This window comes from Oryctolagus cuniculus, chromosome 1 (genome assembly GCF_964237555.1).
Source record: "Oryctolagus cuniculus chromosome 1, mOryCun1.1, whole genome shotgun sequence".
Classification (NCBI taxonomy): domain Eukaryota; kingdom Metazoa; phylum Chordata; class Mammalia; order Lagomorpha; family Leporidae; genus Oryctolagus; species Oryctolagus cuniculus.
Genome location: NC_091432.1, coordinates 20987622 through 21007156, shown reverse-complemented (window position 1 = coordinate 21007156; position 19535 = coordinate 20987622). Strand labels below are relative to the sequence as shown.

The window sequence follows — 19535 nt, the reverse complement described above, 5'->3', positions numbered from 1 at the left end:
AACATAGCAGTGAGTAAAACAATGATCCCCACCTACAAGCAGTTTTCCTTCTCCCCTAAAATAAGTCTATAATGCAGAATCTCACAGAATCCTAAGGGTGATGAAAAATAGGACAAGATAAGTGGTATCAGGATTGCAATTTTAAATGGAGCCGCTGCCAAGACCACATTTCTGGGAAGCCTCGGGAGAGATGAGGCAGAGTTCTGGAGCTCCCCAGGGGATGAACATTCCAGACAGGGCAGCAGTGCACACTGAGGCTCAGGAGTGGGTCCTGCCCAGCATGTTGGGCTGAGAGGAATGGCTGGAGCAGTAAGAGCAGGGCGGGGGGTGGTCTCAGGCAGGGGAGGGGCTGACAGAGCACCACGGTCAGGACTTCAGCTCTCCCCCGAGCAAGAGAAAGGACAAAGGCAGGCCTGGCTCCCAGATCAGCGTCCACCCTGCTTCTCAGAGACATGTGTGGGGGCGGGCTGCACTTCCTACACATGACAGAGACAAAGGCCGTGAGTCCAAGCCTGCAGCAACCACAGGAGGGCCAGGGCTGAGTCTGAGCTGGGTGTGCATCAGCAATCTGACCTCAGCCCAGGGGGCTCCCTGGGCGCCTGCACCACCCGCACTGGTGCCTTCACCCTTTGACTTCTTGGCACAGCAGCGACAGCAGGAGCTCCCCCCAGACCTGAGGGTGACTCCCTAGAAAACTTGCTGGATCCCCAACACGTACGGGGGAGGCACTCGGGCCCCGGCTTCTCAGACACGTGGTGGTGAGAAGGTGGCAACTCCTGAGACCTGACCCGGGGAGGACACAAGGGGTCCTCCGTTCTTGGAGACCATACCGAGGCTGAGCAGGGGTCCAGGAGCCTCTTGGAAGACAGAGGAAAATGAAGATGAGAAGGTGCAGGGGGAATGCGAGGTGGCCATGCAATTCACCAACAAACCAGGACACGCCTGTGAATGAGAAGGCGCTGGTATCAATCCCATGGAACAATCTGGAAGCCAGCAGGATGCTACCCAGAGCACAGGCTCAAAAACAGGGGGAGGAGATAGATTTATAGAGATCAGGATGCGTGGCTCATCTCAGCCAATCAGGACAAGCCAGAGAGGGCCGGGCCTTGTCCAGGCCACCAGCGCATCTCCAGCAAAGCGAGAGCACTGATTGGCTGAGGTCCAGCATGTGCCCCCCACCCCACTGCCTCCTGGTGCTGGGGGCACTCGAAGCTCCACAGAGCCCTTGATGTCTCATTGGTTTCTCTGTTGTGTGTGTTGTTGGGGGGCAGTGCTCCAGGCTCTATATAAAGAGTTAGGTATAGGATGTACAAGGGATGATTTTTTCCCATTTTACTTATTTATTTATTTAATTTGAAAGGCAGAGAGAGAGAGAGATTGATTTATCAGCTGATCTGCTCCCCAAATTCCCACCACAGCTGGGGTTGGACCAGGACAAAGCCAGGAGCCTGGAACTCCATCCAGATCTCAGCCGGGACTCAGCTCCTGGAGCCGTCCCTGGCTGTCTCCCAGGGTGTACATGAGCAGGCAGCTGGAGCCGGGAGCTTAGCTGCTGAGTCAGTGCCCACCCCTGGGGTGGTGTTTGATGCTTTGGTCCCGAAGTGCTCCTGTTCGCCTTGGCCTGGCCTCCTGGGGTGGGGGGAAGGAGGAGCCACCCACTGTCCCCATAGCCAACTCAGGGTTTTTGTTTGTTTGTTTGTTTGTTTGTTTTTTGACAGGCAGAGTGGACAGTGAGAGAGAGAGACAGAGAGAAAGGTCTTCCTTTTCCATTGGTTCACCCTCCAATGGCCGCCACGGCCGGTATGCTGTGGCCGGCGCACCACGTTGATCCGAGGCAGGAGCCAGGTGCTTCTCCTGGTCTCCCATGGGGTGCAGGGCCCAAGCACTTGGGCCATCCTCCGCTGCACTCCTTGGCCACAGCAGAGAGCTGGCCTGGAAGGGGGGCAACCGGGACAGAATCCGGCGCCCCGACCGGGACTAGAACCCGGTGTGCCGGCGCTGCAGGAGGAGGATTAGCCTAGTGAGCCGCGGCGCCGGCCCCAACTCAGGGGTTCTTTGTCGGCCCTGGAATGTGAAGTTGCTTCTGCAGCCCCTTGATACGTGTGAGCTCCCCAGAACAGGGTCCCCTCTGTCAGACTCCCCGGGACCTGTGCCGTGGTTATGTGGCAGAGCTGCCACCATGGGAGCAGTCCATTAACTGTGACAGGAACCAATGAAATCTCAGTTACGGGGGCTCAGCTCCCAGAAGGCCACCAGCATCTCCCGCAACGGGGTGCTCAGTGGCTCAGAGAAGCCAGCAGGCAAGATCTTCTGGGTGAGGGAGGAATTTTCCCCCTTGGAGGATTTAACCTCCTGGTTCTGGTTTGCTGGAGCTAATATTTATTGATTATTCAGCTAATATTTATTGATCATTCCACTCACTCTTTGGTTCCTTGGATGCTTGTTGAGCATCCCAACAAGTGGCCAGGCAGTGCGAGTGAAGCCCTAGACAAGGCTGTTCCATCGTGGCCAGCTCATGCCCATGCAGGCAGGTGTCAGCGGCTACACTGCAGCAAACGGCAACCTCTTAACACACAGAGCCACTGAGCAAATACTCTCAGCCGCTTATGCTGGGCGGCACATCTCAAAACTTCAATCCAACTTCTAACTGGCGGTGGCTCCTCTGTCGCTGGGAGGCATCGGGCATCAGCCTGCCTCCAGGTTTGTTAGACGGCTGCACACTGGGTTAAAAGGCAGGGAATCAGTCAGGCAGTAGCCAAGACCGAGAAAGTTCCGGGAAGAAGAAACACTAGGAGAGAAGCGGACGCCTGGACTCACGGACCCTTGCCTTGGGTCTGCCGCAAACCAGCAGATGACCTTGGTCATGGCCTCACCCACGCCAGCCTGCCAGAGCCCTCTCCTGCAAAGAAAGTTGCTTGGGTAAAGTGGCTTCTGGGGGCCGGTGCTGTGGCCCAGCCAGTTGATAGCACATGGGCGCCGGTTCAAGTCCCAGCTGCTCCACTTCCCATCCCGCTCCCTGCTAATGCACCTGGGAAAGCAGCAGAGGATGGCCCGAGTGCTTGGGCTTCTGCACACATGTGAGAGACCTGGATGAAGCTCCTGGCTCCTGGCTTTGGCCTGGCCCAGCCCTGGCCTTTGCAGCCATCTGGGGAGTGAACCAGTGGATGGACGACCTCTCTCTCTTCTGTGTGTGTGTCTCTCTCTGTAACTCTGCCTCTTAATAAATAAATATTTAAAAAGAAAAAAATGGCTTCTGATACATGATAAACTGCTCCCCTGTTCCTCTTGTCTGGGGTGGGGCTTTGTTGGCCAGCTTGCATCATCTTGTGCTGTCGGAATGCAGACCGGGGTCGGAATGCAGACGGGGCTGAAGGCAGCGCTGTGAGAACGGGAGACGTGGAGGAAAGGCGGAAGGCGGAGCACTCACTGGGTTCTGGTGAGCGGGTCTCAGGTCCCGGCGTCAGGGCACACACTGGCCCATGAACTAGCTGTTCCTGTTAAATGAGGCAGGCAAGAAGTGAACGTTAATTTGAGTGAGTAGAACCGTCACGTACCAGCACACATATGGATACACACACAAGCACGGGTGTGTGCCGCCCCCGCCAAGCATCTCTCTCTCTCTTCTCTCTCTCTCTCTCTCTCTCTCTCTCTCTCTCTCTCTCACACACACATGCACAATATACAGGGACTATGTCCCTCCCCCCACCACCAGGCTCTGTGAGTTTCACGAAGGGAAGTGGGGGCCCAGTGCCCACGCACGTGCTTGGATTTCTGCCCGTGCCTGAAGACTGTTCCCATTTAACAGACAGGGAAGCTGATGCCACAAGATAGCGCTATTAGAGAGGCAAGTGGAAGCTGTGAAGAGGTCGGATGCCCGGAGCCAGATGGCCTGAGCCTGGATTACTTTGCTGCTCTGTGGCTTCATTTTCCCATCTGTAAAATGGGTACCACCAGAGGCCTGAGGATCCGGGACTCGGAAGAGACCCGGCAGCCGGCCAGGGCCCTGCAAGGTGAGAGCTCCATCAACGGAGCCATTTCCCAGGCGGAGAAGCTGCGGGGCCCAGCGCGGGCACCGGCTCCAGGGACCGCGAGGCCTTGGGGTGGGGTCACCGTGGGGCGTCAGTGTGGAATGAGGAGGGTACTGTTGCCAGGGCAGCCACAGCCAAGCACCGAGGGACAGAAGGTTCCCGGCTCGGGGCTGTGGGCTGGGATGTGAGAGTGGGGGCGTCGCCGGGCGTCGCTCCCTCCCAGGGTCCCGCGGACTCGGCCCTTGCCACCAGCTGCTTCCCAGGGGGCAGCGCCTGCGCACTCGGCTCACAGCAGCCCCCGTCCTCGCTCTGCGTCCTCCGCATGTGGCCTTCTCCCTGCACATCTGCCCTGTCTCCTTGGCATGTGGTCCCAGGCCCCCACTCCCCTTGGATAACTGCGCTGATGTGTTGGTCAGGGTCTCGTGGCGCAGAGACCCTCTCCAAGCCAGGACCCGAGACTCAGGCCCAGAGCCAGGCTGGGCCACTGGGTGTGTGTGTGTGTGTACATGCATGTGTATGTCTACGTGTGCATATGTCCACGTGTGTCTCTGTGTGTGCACATGCACACATGTGTCTGTGTGTATGTCTCTGTGCACGTCTGTGTGTGTCTGTGTGTGCACATGTCTCTGTATGTATGTTTGTGTGTGTATGCATGTGTCTGTGTGTCTCTGTATGTGCCTGTGTGTCTCTATGTGTGCACACACATGTGTCTGTGTGTATGTCTCTGCGTGTGCACATGTCTGTGTGTGCACGTATCTGTGTATGCATGTGTGTGTGCATGTCTCTGTGCGTGCATGTTTTTGTGTGTCTGTGTGTGCGTGTCTGTGTGTCTACATGCGCACACACATAACTGTGTGTATATGTATGCACACACATATCTGTGTGTATGTCTCTGTGTGCACGCGTGCACATGTGTCCATGTGTGCATGTTTGTGTGTGTGCGTGCACATGTCTGTGTGTGTCTGTGTGCACGTGGGCTGACAGGTCTGGGCTGACCCGTGGCCCTGTCACCATGACAGCCAAGAGCAGATCTGTGCTGGATCCTGGAGATGGCCCAGGAGGGACACAGGTGCTGGGTCCCGCTGACTGGCAGTCAGTGCACAACATGGAGCAAGCATTGAAGTCGCCACTGCCAGCACTGGCCCCTGTGGCCCACGCCCCCCATATGACTCAGTTGGGGTCACTTAGCTTCAGGGCAGGCAGCCTGGACCAACTAAGGGGGACCTGTTGGCCAGTCACATGCGCTTTCTCTGCAGCCATGACCGTAGCAGTCAAAGCACCTGGAGTTCTTTCCGCTCTGCCCTTGCATTGCTCAGCGATGCGTCCACCTCACGGAACCTCACTCTGCTCATCTGTAAAGTGGGAACAGTGCGCATAGCCACTGGGAAGACCAGAGGAGAGAAGGGCACAGAGCAGCGTGAGTCAGGACCAGGAGCCGGGGCCCAGGGCTCCCTGGGTTCAAATCCCAGCCCCGCCACTCCCCAGCTGGGTATCCACTTAACCTGGAGGCTCTGCGGTGCCGTCTATAACACACAGGACGTTACGAGTCTTTTCCACAAGGGCCGACAGGAGGGATCAACGGAGGTGGGGGGTTAGAGAAGCTCAAGGACCGCCCGGGAGCTCCCTCCAAAACGATACTGGGAGGTCTCCGTGCGGGTCCTGGCTGGTGGGGTTACAGCCTTCCCTCCCCGGGAGCACACAGTAGGCCCTCAAGGTGCTCCTTGTGCAAGCATGAGCCTTGCTGGGCGCGGAGAGTCGACCCACAGCCTCTGATTCTCACCGTGTCCCCAGTGGTCAGAACGTGACAGGTCACCTCCCAACCCCTAGGCGAGCGTTATCACCCCCACTTCTCCCAGGAAGAAACTGAGCTTCTGTGGCCTTGCGCAGGTCCCAGCGGCGCCGAGACTTCAGCCTCCGTCCAGTCTGCTCCGGGCACTGCAGAGTGACACCACCCTGACCCTGCACGGAAGGTGACCTTCCACACTGTGACACACGAGCAGGTAGCCCCCGAGCAGGTGCAGGAGAGCCCCCCCCCAGCCAGGAGCCCACTTCTAGAACATTCTGCATGCCACCTGGGGCCCCTGGCTGACTGTTCGATTGCCTTTGCCCCTCGACCTGCTCAGGGCGTGGATGCGCAAGGCCCGGGGGGCGTGGGGATGCTCAGAGGATGAGCGAATCCACCTCCAAGCGGCACCCTGAGTGAGCACAGCAAAGGAGGCAGGTGTTTGCTACAGAGCAGCAGCCCGGGAAGCAAGACCCAAATGCCCCGGCACATGGAAAGCAGCTTGGCCCGCTGGGAGAAGTCACCCCGCCCACCTCCCACTCAACCCGCAGAATGGGAGCGCTGGTGCTCAAGTGAGTCTGAAATAAAACAATTCACTACCTGCGTTGCCCGTGTTGTCTGGCCCGGCCTTTGTTCGACGCAGGCATGGGTGCCCAGGCCAGGAGCCAGGTCCCGGCTGACAGGTGCACCTTCACAAACACTTGTGGTGTGACTGAGCGGGTACTGGTGCCCCCATGGGAGCCTGTGTCACGCTCATTTAAGACCTGCAGGTGGGCGGGGGGGGGGGGGTCCTGCAGCTCCTCCCAGGGCAGCACGGCTTTGCTGTCCCCATGGAGCTGCAAGGCACCCCGGGGGGCTCAGGAACCCGGGGCCCTTCCAGCAGAAGTACCCAAACTCTGTCCCCTCTCCTCCAGGGTGAGCAGCGTGTGCAGTGTGTGTGTGGTGGGGATGTGTGCACGGTGTGTGCAGTGTGTGTGTGTGTTCACAGTGTGTGTGTGGTGTGTATGTGGTGTGTGGAGTGTGTGATGGGTGCTATGTGTGTGTGGTGTGTGCAATGTGTGTGAGTGTGTGTATGTATGTGGAATGTGTGTGTGGTGTGTGCTATGAGTGATGGGTATGTGGTATGTGTAGTGTGTGCAGTGTGTGATGTGTATGTGGTGTGTGGTGCATGGTGTGTGTGCAATGTGTGTATATGTGATATGTGTATGTGGTGTGTGTGCTGTGTATGTGGTGTGTATGGAGTGTGCAGTGTGTGGAGTGTGTGGTGTGTGCAGTGTACAGTGTGTGGTGTGTGCATGTGTGTGTGTGGACACCACCTCTTCCCTGCAGCTCTGGGCAGCTGCATCGCAGGGGGTGGTTAGCTGTGCTGTGGCCCCGGGGCAGCTGCAGGGGGCAAGGGGAGAAACTGCGGGGGTCTGCCATCCTTCCGGCGCGGAAGGGTCAAGACCATATCCTTCAAACCCCCAAAGGCTGCTCCTAGGGTTTGTGAATCTATTTCTATGAAAGTCATTGCAAAGATAAACAAATTTAATCACTCTCAGTTGTACATTTAATGAACTGTCATTTTTTGGGAAATGATTGCAAATTACATATAAAAGGAGACAATTCAGAAAAAAAATCAGGGCAATGATTACACGTTTCAAATGCACACTGCCTTGGGAACGCTGGGTTGGGAGGTCAACACGCCTTGGGGGGGCGGCGGGGTGCCCCTCCAGGGTCACCTAGGCGGCCGTGCGCCACGCTCAGCTTCCTGGAGCGTTTGCCAGGTGCCAGGCGCTTTCTTGACCCTGCCACCCAACAATGGGGGGAGGGGGGACGGTGACAATGCCTATTTTAATTTCTTTTTTATGCATTTCAGGGAACAAGGGATGCAGAGAGCAAGGGCAAGGAGTGCGCCCATCTATTGGCTCATCCCCAAGTGCTCCCGCTGCCAGGAACACAAGCCGGGTCTCCCACCTGGGTGCGGGAACCCAATTACACCACTCATCCCAGCCGCCTCCCAGGGTGCACTTTAGCAGGAAGCCGGAGCCAGGAGCAGAGCTGGGACTCGAACCCAATGTGGGCAGAGAGCGCCTCAAAGGGCTCCCTACACATGGGTCAGGCCACACGCCAGCCCCCACACTGCCCACCTGGGAAAGCGTCTGGGAGTGTGAGTGACGGGCACGCGAGAAGTCAATGAAATCCTCAGAACCAGCCCCAGAGTCTCAGAGCCGAACGAGGCAGGGCGCCAGCCCTGGGGGGCTCACGGTCTAATCACGCGTGGAGTTACCGTCACGGGCCAGAGGCCATGCCTGCCAGTGGTGGTTTCAACCCTTTAAGGGCAGGGCAGGGTTCCCGAAAATCTTCTGTGAGACACCATCACACATCTCTCCCTTGCCCTGCTCCTTAATATCCCGGGAGCAGGGCTTCTGGGCTCCATCTGCCTATCTTGTCTGAATGCCTCATTTTGCAGATGGGGGCGCCGAGGCCCAGGGAGCCAGGAAGGGAAGGGAGATGATGTCCAGGGCTGGAATCCATGTCTGCTGGCTCCTAGGCTGGGTTTGCTCCCAGCATGCCCGTGTACAGATGCTGTGACCTTTGGGGGGGGGGGTCTGAGCCCCAGCCACCTCTGGCACATCTGGGGCTTGCAGGCCAACTCTGACTTTTTTTCCAGAACCTGAGAGCCGCCATGGCTTGTACGTCTCCAAGAGCAGGGGCCAGGTGACACGAGTCAGACGCCAGCTCTCCACCCCTGGTGGCGTTCTCGTCTGTTTTCACCTCGGTTTCAACATCTGTAAGCGGCAGTGAATTACAGTGAATTACCCACCAGCTGCCTTCTGGAAGGGGGAGTCTAGAACCTTCTGGGCCAGGCCCCAGGCCACTTCCGGGTTTTTGCCAACCCGGATTCCAGTGCTCAGGCCTGGCCTTCCCAGCTCCGCGTCCCCAGCCCCAGCCCTCTGTCCCTTTCCCAGCCTTGTGCTTCCTTTCTTGCTTTCATTACAGAATAGCCAAAGGCAGGCTATGGCCCATCTGCCCATGACCCATTGTACAGGTGGAAACACTGAGGTCAGAGGAGAGATCAGCTTCTCATCACCGAGTGAGAGGGTGGCACTTCCTTCGCTGCCAGGAGCTGCCGCCTTCTGTGAAGGACTCAGCTCTGGGAGTACTGCTGCACAGTACACACGGAATCGTGATTCTCCACCATGGACACCAGACGTCTCCCCCGACTGACTCGGCAAGCAGCAGGTGTGGGGACCCTTCAGTGGGTGTGGGGGTCCCTTGGTGGGTGTGGGGGTCCCTCAGAGGGTGTGAGGGGTCCATCAGAGGGTGTGGGAGTCTCTTGGTGGGTGTGGGGAGTTTCTTGATGCATGTAGGGGTGCCTTGGTGTGTGTGGGGGTCTCTTGGTGGGTGTGGGGGTCCCTTGGTGTATGTGGGATCCCTCAGTGGGTGTGGGGGTCCCTTGGTGGATGTGGGGGTCCCTTGGTGGATGTGGGGGTGCCTTGGTGGGTATGGGGGGTCCCTTGATGGGTGTGTAGGATCTCTTGGTGGGTGTGGGTTTCCCTTGGGTGTGGGGGTCCCTCGGTGGGTGTAGGGGTCTTTGGCAGTTCTCTCCCCACCCTTGTCCACAAGCCCGTGGCTGAGTCTTCAGCACCCCTTTTTGGCCCTGGCTGATGCGTCCCTTCCAGAGAGTGGGGCCCAGGTCTCAGCGCCTTCTTCGCCTTCCTAGGGTAGCAGGATCTCGCTGGAATGTTTTTTATTGTGGTTAAAGATACATCGCTAGAATTTAATAACACCGTTTTATTTTCATTGCATTTATTTTTATGGTTACTTGCTATTTATAGTAATGTGATACTGAGTTTCCATTTATGGTCATGATATAACATATCTCTTTTTTTTTTTTTAAAAGAGCAAGCTCATTTAAATAAGATAAGAGTTGATTTAGAGAAGGGGGCCCTGCCTGGTGCCCCCTCCGTGGAGGCAGGCAGGTGGCCAAGGGCTGAGCAGGAGTGAGCCTCCCAGCCTGGCCTGTGAGTTCCCAGCGCCTCCATTCGCGCCTCCAGCGCTAACAACCTCCGGACACCCCCCCCCCCCCAGCGCCTCCCTCCCTCCCTTCCTTCCTCTGGCTTTGTCTGACCTCAGCCTCCAGCCGCCAGCACCCTCACCAGGATCATGCTCTTTCCTCCTTAAGCTTGCTGGGTCCTGGCATCCACGGAGGCCTAGGCAGAGGGCCCTTCCGGGAGCTCCGGCAGGGGGTCGGTGGTGGGCGGGATCAGCTCTCAAACGGCCGGCCGCAGAGAGTGGACCCCCTGGTCCCTGTCCTTACTTTACAAGAATTCCGCTACTAGACACAAACGCTGCTCACGGTGGGCACCCTGAAAACCTGGGGACCCAGGCCTTTCTCTCCCAGCCTCTCTCCACGTCCCCTGTGTCTCAGTGAGGGTTCCTAAGACGACCCAGGCATCCCCCCAAGTCCTTGCAGGAAGGAATCTGTTTCCTGGAATGTAGGCACGGAAAAGCAGCAACTTCCGGCCGCTGGAAACTCGGCTCCGTGGCCTGACATCACTAACCAGCACTTCCAAGACAGGAGCCTCTTCAGCCCGCATCAGTCACTCACTCCCTAGTGAGAATCAGCGGGCCCAAGGGGCTGCCCACAGAACCCCTGTGTGCTATGAGCGCTCAGGCCCACAGGGAATGGGTGCGGAGGCTTGAGCGTTGGGACTCGGAGTTGCCGAGGGAAGAGGAGCGGGCACCCTGAGCCCCCTCTCTTCCGCGGGGGTCGCCAGGCGCAATCCCTGGGGGCGGTCTGTTCTGACTCGCTGTTTTGTCTGGGTTAGGGCTGGGCCACTACTTCCCAGAAGTGAAATGTCCCCGGGAAGCCCAGTGTCTCGGGCTGGGGAGGGGGTGTGGCCGCGGCAGTAACACAAAGAAGACAAGACAGCCCCCACACCCCCCAAGACGCAGCGGTGGGAGACACAGCCCGGGCCCTCGGAATGAAGGCGTCGTCGCTGGTCTGGGGTCAGTCCCTGCCTGCAGGAGCTCCGACTGTCCGCGGAGGTACTTGCAGCGCCGCGGGCAGCCCAGCCAGGGGTCGCAGGCCCCCGCCCCCGCTCTGCCGTGCCGGCTCTTCCAGATCCCACTCGGGGGCCAGCAAGCCGCTCTCCGCCCTCGCCCAGCCGATCTTCCGACTCCAGGCGAAGCAAGGGCCAGGAGAAGAGTGGGGAGGTGGTCGGGTGTGGAGGGGCAGAGGGTGGTCTCGGGGGACTCCTCCTCCCCCACCCCGAGCGAGGCCTGGGCGCGGGGCGAAGGCGGAGCCGGCGGCAGGCAGGAGGCGAGGGGCAGCCCGCGGAGGAGACGCCACGGCAGCGGCGGCGGCGGCGGCAGCGGCGGCTGCTGGAGCCCGGAGGGGCGGAGGTTTGGGGAGGGGAGGGAGCGAGGGGAGGGAGGGACGGAGCGGCGGGGAGGTGGGGCCGGCGGGCGGGCGGGCGGCTCCAGCTGCCGCCGGCGTCGCGGCGGCTCCAGGCTGCGGGGCGGACGCAGCGCCGAGCGATCCAGCGCGGAGCCGCACGAGGCCGCGCGAGCCCTGGCCCCAGCCCGGGCCCGAGCCCCGAGCCCCGAGCCCCGAGCCCCGAGCCCCGAGCCCCGAGCGAGCTGGGCCGCCTGTGCCGCGGGATCCCCGGCCGCGTCGCCGCCGCCGGGAAGGCAGCCCGAGCCGAGCAAGTTGCGGACGCGCCGCTCCGCCCGCCCCGGGAAAGTTTCCCCCGCGGCCGCCCGCAGGAGTTGGCGCGGGGTCCCGCCGCCGCCGCCGCCGCTGGAAGGTAGGGGGCTGCGCACCTCCGGGCCCGCCGTGCGCTCCGCCGTGGCGCCCCCGGGGACCTGAAGACCCCGCGCGCGCTCCCCGGGGAAAGCGCTGGAGCCGGTGGGGCCGTGGGGGTATGGGGGGGGGGGTCCCAGGGATCCAAGTTCCACTCAAACTAGCGTGGGGGAGTGGGGCAGGGGAGACGCTCTCGCTCCACCCGTGCCCCGAGTCGCCCGCGGGCGGGGGCCTTAGCCCAGACAGGTGCAACGCGGGTGGGCGCTGAGCGCCGTGCGGGGCCAGTGGAGGCGCCCAGAAAACTGTGTGGGGTGGCAGGTGTGGTCTCCAGGTCGGGCGCTGTGCCCGAGGGAGGGGCTGCGCGCCCCGCCACCCTGCAGGAGCACGGGTGGGGCCTGGGGACCCGGAGCGGGGATAGGGTCCGGGGAGCGCACGCTGCTGCCTCCGGGGTCCCTGGCAGCGGGGTGGGGCGGGGCGAGCCGAGCTGGGGGAGCCACGCTTTCTTCCCGCGCGCCGCTTATGCGCTGCAAGGTGTGTGCGGTTTGGGGACGTGGAGCCTCGGTGGTGGTGCTGGGTGGCTCCGGAGCTAGGGCCGGGGCGGATTTGGGGGGCGTCCGCCGGGAGAGCTGACTGGCTGGGGTGGGTTCGCGTCGGCTCGGGGTCTCGGCTGGCTGGAGAGCAATGGGATCCCGCCAGGGGGCGTCCTTCTCCGGCCCTAGCGCGCCCGGGAAGGCGAGCCCTAGCTCCCGGCTCCCGGCTCCCGGCTCCCGGCTCCCGGCTCCCCGCTCCCAGAGAAGCCGACTGCACGGAAACCGGGAGGTCACGGGGACCACGGACCTCGGCGCTCGCGTCCCCCTCCCCGTCGCGGGCCGCCCTGCCGTGTCCCGGGTGGCCGCGCGCCGCGTGCTGGGCAGCCTTCCGGACACCGGCTGACTTTGCCCGGGAGACTGGGGCTAAGTGGGTGCGTAAAGAATTCACCCCCCAGAGGAACCAGAGAGACCCTTGACACTAACAGCGACCTGGCGTGGAGAGAGCGGGCTGGGGAACTCACTTTGGGGATGACTTGGAGTTGCTGAACCCCAGGTGGCAGCGCGCACAGGTTCTGTACAAGTTGCACCCTTGTTCTCCGGCTCTGGCCCCCTCTCCGGGCGTGGGCAGGAGGGAGTCCTGGGGGCCACCCACACCTCTCCCGCCTCTCCCTGGGTGCAGGTCGGCAGAGGACAGTGTGAGGGTTCCGGAGTACTAGTTGGGTCCAGGCGGAAGGGTGGAATCCCTGGATGGCCAAGGGCTCCCTGCACCCAGCTCCCCTGCTTCTACTGATTGGTGGGAACCTGCTGCAAGCCCCTGGGTGCTGGGCCGGGGTGCTCAGAACCCCTGGGTGCCTTGGAAAGCACAGCGGCCGGTGGCATCTCTGAACACTGTCGCCTTCTTTGGCATGTGTGGGGTTGTGGGACACTGAAGGGACACTGGCAGCCCTGGGGCCCCATCTTTCTCCCTCCCTCTCTCCCTCCCTCCCTCCCTCCACTGCGCACCTGCACCCAGATGCTGCACAGATGAGCAGATCAAAGCAGGTGGCCTGGGGAGTTCTTACCTGCTCTTGGCTAACAGGTGCTCACCCAGAGGTGATGGGAATGGGGTACTCCCCAGACGGGAGGGACAGTTCCCACCTCCAGGGCGACCCACCAAATAGATATTTCAGTGGGGAGCTCTGGGGCCCAGTTGCCAGGGAGAAGGCTCGGCGTGGTGTTTGAGTGGAAGAGGAGGAGGAGAGAGCGGAGAGAGGAAAGGGTGGAGAGGCTGTTGTCTCTGGATTTGTCTTTAAGACATTCCAGGGGGCCAGAAAACAAAAGGAGGGCTGGGTTTTGTTTTGCTTTCAGTGACTCTTGTTTTTGTGCCTTGGGAAGCCTGCCCTGCCCTGGGAACCTTCGTGGGAGCCATGCCCCAAAGGCTGGCACCTTCTGGTTCTGTCCCTGCTCTGCACCCCCAACCCACACCCCACCCATCTCACACATTGAAGACACCGTTGTGGCCCTTTTGGGCTGCTGAGGGCTGTGGTTGGATCTCCCTGTCGTGCGTGGGTTCATGCATGGATTCGGACACCCACCTCCCAGGCAAACACCAAGGGCTCCCGTTCTGCGAATGTCACGTCTCGGGCACTCTGCTTGCTGCTCGCCCCTGTCCAGATCCATGTAAGTGACCAACGGCAGCCGTGAAGGCTCCAGCCTCCACTTACTAGCAGCAGAAATTAATCTGGAGCTGGGCTCAGGACACTTTTGGGGGACTCCAGGAAGTACCCCCTGCACTTAATAAACTTCCACGGCAGCTTGGAAATAGTGGCTGCAGGACAGGAGCTGGACACGCCAGGTTTGCAGGCGATTCCGGGGGTCTTGCTGTGGGGGAATAGCAGATTGGAACTCCCGCTGCTCTGGGCCATCGGTGTGGCCTCAGGCAAGTCACTTCTACCCTTGAGCTTGCCTTTGCAGCCTGTGGAGTTGGCCCGAGAGGTTGCAAGTCAAACCCGGGTCGCACCCGTGCTCAGCCTCTCCGGTCTGTCTTGCCCCTCTCTGCCCACCGCCATCAGACTCAGAGCCCAGCTCCTGGACAGACAGAAAGCTGGGCGGTTTGGGACAGAGAGGGTCCCGCTCAGAGCCCCATGTGAGTTGCCTCGAGTTGGATTCCCGGCCAGCCCCCGCTCTTCCCCTGGGAGCGCCAAGTGTCTGCGGCGGGGCCGCGTGTTTCGGGGACCCCTCCCTTTGCAGAGGGCTGCTCTCCTGGCCCATTTCACCAGCTACGTACGGAGAAGGGAAATCAGGAACATTTGTTCCTGCTCAACTGGGCCGCAGCGAAGGGAGGGGACTTGGAAGCCGGCACGTTGTCCCACGGAGCAGATGACACCCGATGGGCAAACGTGCCAGCTTGGGCTCCTCCTGCCACCGGGTGGCTGGCCCCTTGGAGCACAGCGGCGTGCCATCCAAGGGAGAGGGGGCAGGCTGTGAGGCTTTTGGAAATGAGAGGGGGGGTGCAATGCTGAGCCCCGGTGCCTACAACTGGCTACCGCGCATCAGCCTAGCCCGCCGTGCATCCGAGCCTGCTGGCTGAATTAGTGCATTAGGCAACTAGGAGAAGAGCAGAAACACGTTCCCTGGTCGCACTCGTGAGTGCACATGTGAGTGTGTGTGTGTGTGTGTGGGTGTGTGCATTTGTGTGTGTGTGTGTGTGTGGACCAGGATGGAGTGGGAGGGCGGCTGAAACAGGAGTCAGGAGGCTTGTGTTCTAGCCCCGGTCCACATGTAACTGTCACCCTGCTCGGAGCCTGTTTTCCTGTTTCTCTGTAGAGGCAGCCTGACACGGTGGTTAGACTGCCTGGGTTCCAATGCAGGCTTCCTCCTGCTTCTCAGTTGTGGGACCTCAGGCCATTTAAGCTCCAGGGCCTCAGTGTCCTGGTCTGTAGAATGGGTCTAGTATCACTGCATCAGATTGTTGTGAGTTGCCAATGAGATCAGCACAGGACCTGGTACATCCTGAGTGCTCCATGAGCGGTCACTGTTTTCGCAATTATCATCAGTGTTCCAGTCAGTGTCACCTGGGAGGCATAAGCTTTGGTCTTTCCCGATAATCTGGGCTTGTGTCTGTGGGTGTGGGAAGGCAAGGGTGGGCGAGCCGCTTCTTCCGTCTTTTCTTCCTCTCCCTGCCTCCTCGAGGGACTCCTGGGGTCTCAGGATTGCCCACAGGGGAGCCCTGTCCCCCACGGCAGGAAGCCCAGTGGGACGGCCCTGGGAAGACCCTGGGTTCTGGCTCTGGGGGGCTAATTTTTCATCAGCTGGGGTTTGCTCTTCCTCCTCCACCCTTTGCGTCCCACTCTTCACCACTGTACGGAGACCATATGTGCAGATAATGAGTTTAAGCTGATCAGCCCCTCCCAGACTTGCCCCAATCAGAGGCAGTCTCTCCAGGAGACGCTGGGGACTCCAAATGCGCCAACTGCTCTGTGGCTCTGCGTTCTGTCTGCTGGCCCCACACCCCCGCGCCGTGCCCCAGGCCTGCTGCAGGGGGACTTGGTTGGGACGACCGCCTCTGGTGGTTTGGGAGGGGGCACGCCAGACTGCCCGGGTGCCGGATCCTGTCCTTCCAGGCAGAAGACTGCTCTGCGCCACCCAGAGCGGTGTCGTGGGAGTGTGTGCCCTTGGCTGGCCACAGGACAATGTCTCTGCCCACAGCGTGGCTCAGATACTGGCCCCGTTTGACAGAAGAACTGAGAGAGTGAGTGGTGGGGCTGAGCGTTGAACCCGGGTGGCCCTGCCCCTCCAGCCTGTGCTCTGAGCCAGCAGATAACGGTTCTTCATGCATCCAAAGCCCCCACGAGCCTCAAAGGCCTGGGGAAGCCCACAGTGAGACTCAGCCCTGCCTTATGTATCTGTGAAAATCAGAGTAGCATCCTTAATACCGTGGCGCTAAGTGGCACCAGCTGCCACGGCCGACGACCCCCAGTCTCAGCGCTGTAATGCGGCAGGTATAGTTCTTGTCCAGCATGTGGCTCTGCTCCACACAGTATCACAGGGGCCCAGGCGTCCGTGTCACTGCACGATGGGAGTGTGTGACATCTGAGGGAGCTATAGAAGGGAAGAGGGCATGGGAAAGCCACGTTCATGTTCATAGTCACTGTGGCAGTGGGAGGGGCGCACATCCCGACAGCCCCAGGGCATCGATCAGAAGCTGCCCAGGGGTGGCTGGGAATGCCAGGGGTGGGCACTTACCCTCAGCATTTACTGTTACCTGTCGGGGCTCGTGGGGAGTAACGGAAGTGACGCCTTCAAAGCTTAGAGCATAGCCCTGGTTCTCAAACACGAAGTTTCTTTCCCTGGTGTGTGCTGCTCTTGTTTTATTTTTTTAAAATAGATTTATTTATTTGAAAGGCAGAGAGAGAGAGAGAGAGAGAGAGAGAGAGTCTTCCATCTTCTGGTTCACTCCCCAAATGGCCGCAACAGCCCGGGCTGAGCCAGGCTGAACCCATGAGCCAGGAACTCCATGCGGGTCTCCCATGTGGGTGGCAGGTCCGCAGGTGCATTAGCTGTCTGGGAAGCAGAGGACCTGAACTAGCGCTGTGACACAGGATGCTGGTGTGGCAAGCAGTGGCTGAAGCCGCTGCACCACAGCGCCAGCGCCGTGTGGCTCTTTGTGGATTGCCGACTGTGTGTATGGCCATGAATTCCGAGCAGACCCCGCTGTGCCTAGAATATGCTGGGGGGAAGGGGAGGCCCACAGAGGCCGCAGGGTTGGCTAGCGGATCCACAGCGTGCACACTAAGCCGAGCCCTTGCTTTTCAAGTCCAGCGCTCCTGTGACCTTAGGTTTACCCAAATTTACTGCTTCGAGAACTTTTTCCAGGACTCCTTCCTGCATCTTCCAGAACCTACTGCTGCTCCTGGCTTCTCCTGCCATCCCCTCATGGTGTGGGGCCTGGATGTTGGGCCTCTGTGTGTGCAAGGTGAGGGGCGGGGGAGGCTGAGGGAGAAGGCAGGGCAGGAGGGGAGAGACGCTGTGACTCTGGGCATCCACTGCTTTGGGCGTCGCTGTGTGCATTCAAGCTCTGGGCACGCTCCCTGCTTCTCTGGTCCCTGCTGGCTGTTCGCCTCCTGCAGGATTGGGGCAGGCAGTGGGAGGGGCTTTCACCAGGATTTCCAGCCCTGTTTCTCTGGGGGCAGTAGGACGGCCAGGCCCAGGCTCAACTCCTGACTCCTCTTATTTTCTCCCATTCAAGTCCCGAACTGGCCTCAGTTTTCTCTGCAAACTGGGAAGCACCCAGGGAAGCTATGGAGCTGGCCGAAGCCCCCGGCACACGGCAGGCGTCAGCATGCTTGCACATCCATCCCACCTGAGTGAGCAGAAAGAGCCGCCCTTAGCTAGAGAATGGCCCCTGGGGAGCGGCAGCCCTATGCACCTGCTCTGACGCCCGGCTCCCATCCCCGGGCACCTCAGGCTGGGCTCTCCCATTGAGCCAATATGGTTGCTATCCAGAAGGAGAAAATCTGGAGCCTGGCCCTTGGATTTGGGCCCCTCTTCTCGTGCCTAACCACCACTGTGTGCATGAGGCTTGGGGGTGCTGCTGGGAGCGGCTCCCTGCCACCCACCCCGCCCCCACGTTGCCACGTCTCCTGCTGGGACAGATTGCTGAGCGCTGTCACTGGCCAAGTGCGCAGAGCCTCCTGGGGGAGCAGCCCCCCACCACCTGTTGCCTGACATTTAGGGCTTCCTCCAGCAGGGCCGGCCCAGTGCGCTCACTGCTCATTGGCTCACTGGAATCAGGGAATCAGGCGCTTCGCCAACCCTAACGGAAATGCTTCCCGCAGTGGAGCCCACAGGCTGGCTGGGTGGACTGGACGCTGGGAAGAGGGTGGCTCCCTGAGGTGGGGTTCCAAGGTAATGTGTTCCCACCCAGGCGTGGTAGACACTTGTCCCTGGGCACTGAAGAAAGTGGCACTCCCCTGCAGGTGCCTTGGAGACACAAGGAGGTGTGCTGGCCACTGGCTTCTGTTAACAGCATCACAGGGGACCCAGGCCAGCTTTGCCTGGGGCTCGGGCACCGTGGGGTCCCTCAGACACACCTCAGCTCTGCAGCCGTCCCATGTGGAACACAGTGGGGCGACTGGTTGGTGTGGCACAGGCCACAGGCAGCGCTTAAAAAGCGGCCACCTCTGCTGGTGGCTCTGGATGCGAGAGCCGGCGGTCGCCGTGTGGATTGGACTGTGGTCTCCAGGAGGATTCTCCTTTCCTCTGCCTCGCCTACTGGCAGCCCTTGGCATTCTGTGGCTTGTAGACAGACGGCATTCTGTCTGTCCCTCTCTGCCTCCCTGTGACAAAGCATTCACCCCGTGCGTCTGTCTGTCTGCTGATAAGCACACCAATGGTGCTGGATCCGGGCCCACCCTAAGGAGCTCATCTGAACTTGACCCTCTCTACAAAGACCCCATTTCCCAGTGAGACCCTGCACCCAGGCATCCGCCCAGGTTGGACTTCAGTGGTCTTGTTGGGGGGCATGATTCACCCCATAATGGACAGATCATATCATTGCTCTGTCCTATAACCAGGGCCGAGGAGTTTGGGGTATCCCCACATTTGTCCAACGGTTCAGCCAGCCAGCCAGTGACAGGTGAATTATTCTCTGTGGGTTTCAGTCTTACTGCCAAGAGGAGTGTGGGCATTTGTGCCCACCTTGTAGCCTATTGATGAGCTCAGAGGAGGCAAGAGTCCACGAGGAGGTGAGTGTCCGTGCCACAGCCCTCTTTGTCAACAGCCCAGCCCTTGCCAGCCGTGGTTGTGTATCCGCACCCCCCTCCCACGGCCGGGAAGGTGCTGAGTGCTCTCCTCTGTCTGGGCTCTGGCAACATCAGCATTTCTGGATTACAGCCTGTCGGAGACGGGCGTCTTCTGGAAGTCACCATTGGAGCCGATGGAGCGAAAGGGGCCTCTCTGTCATTGTCGTCTGCGGCTCCATCTGCTGTCAGGTCAGGGGAATCACCTGGGAGGAATTGCTCATGTATCCCGGCTTACCTGTGGCCCCCAAATCCCTGTGACTTTTGCAGGTGGGGCTCCTGACCCCAGGGACATGACGGGGCATCTGTGTGTGTGGCAGGGTGCAGCAGCTGACATCGAGGCCTGGGGAGGCGGTTTCTGAGCACAGCCTCCTGTGGGGTCCTTGTCCCATCGCCTCCTCGCACCTGGCTGATCATTCATGAGGGTTTTCGAAGATAGAAGAAGATGAAAAGGCACGATCGTGTCCGCCAGGCTGGAGGCTGGCCGCCACCAGTGCCCGCTGGATGTTAGAACTATTTCACATGTCTTCCCGGTCTTCTGTTTCCCTCCCTAGAAAGGACGTGGAGTTGAGTCTGCTTTGTTCCCCACGGAACTAGAACTTGTAGGGTGGAGCGCAATGCCTG

General features: G+C 60.2%; 1 protein-coding gene across 3 annotated transcripts in view; it reads left to right on the top strand.

Moving 5' to 3' along the window:
- The first annotated feature begins 10826 nt into the window (after nt 1–10826).
- Nucleotides 10827–19535, top strand: part of TSPAN18 (tetraspanin 18) — a 167416-nt gene continuing 158707 nt past the window's right edge. Inside the window, exon 1 of one of the 3 annotated variants that reach the window (XM_051852548.2) lies at nt 10827–10845. The gene's annotated coding sequence lies outside the window, so the exon portion shown is untranslated. Of the gene's footprint in view, nt 10846–11297; nt 11607–19535 lie in introns of those variants that run through there. The other 2 variants (XM_051852540.2, XM_051852555.2) reach the window with 2 other exon arrangements.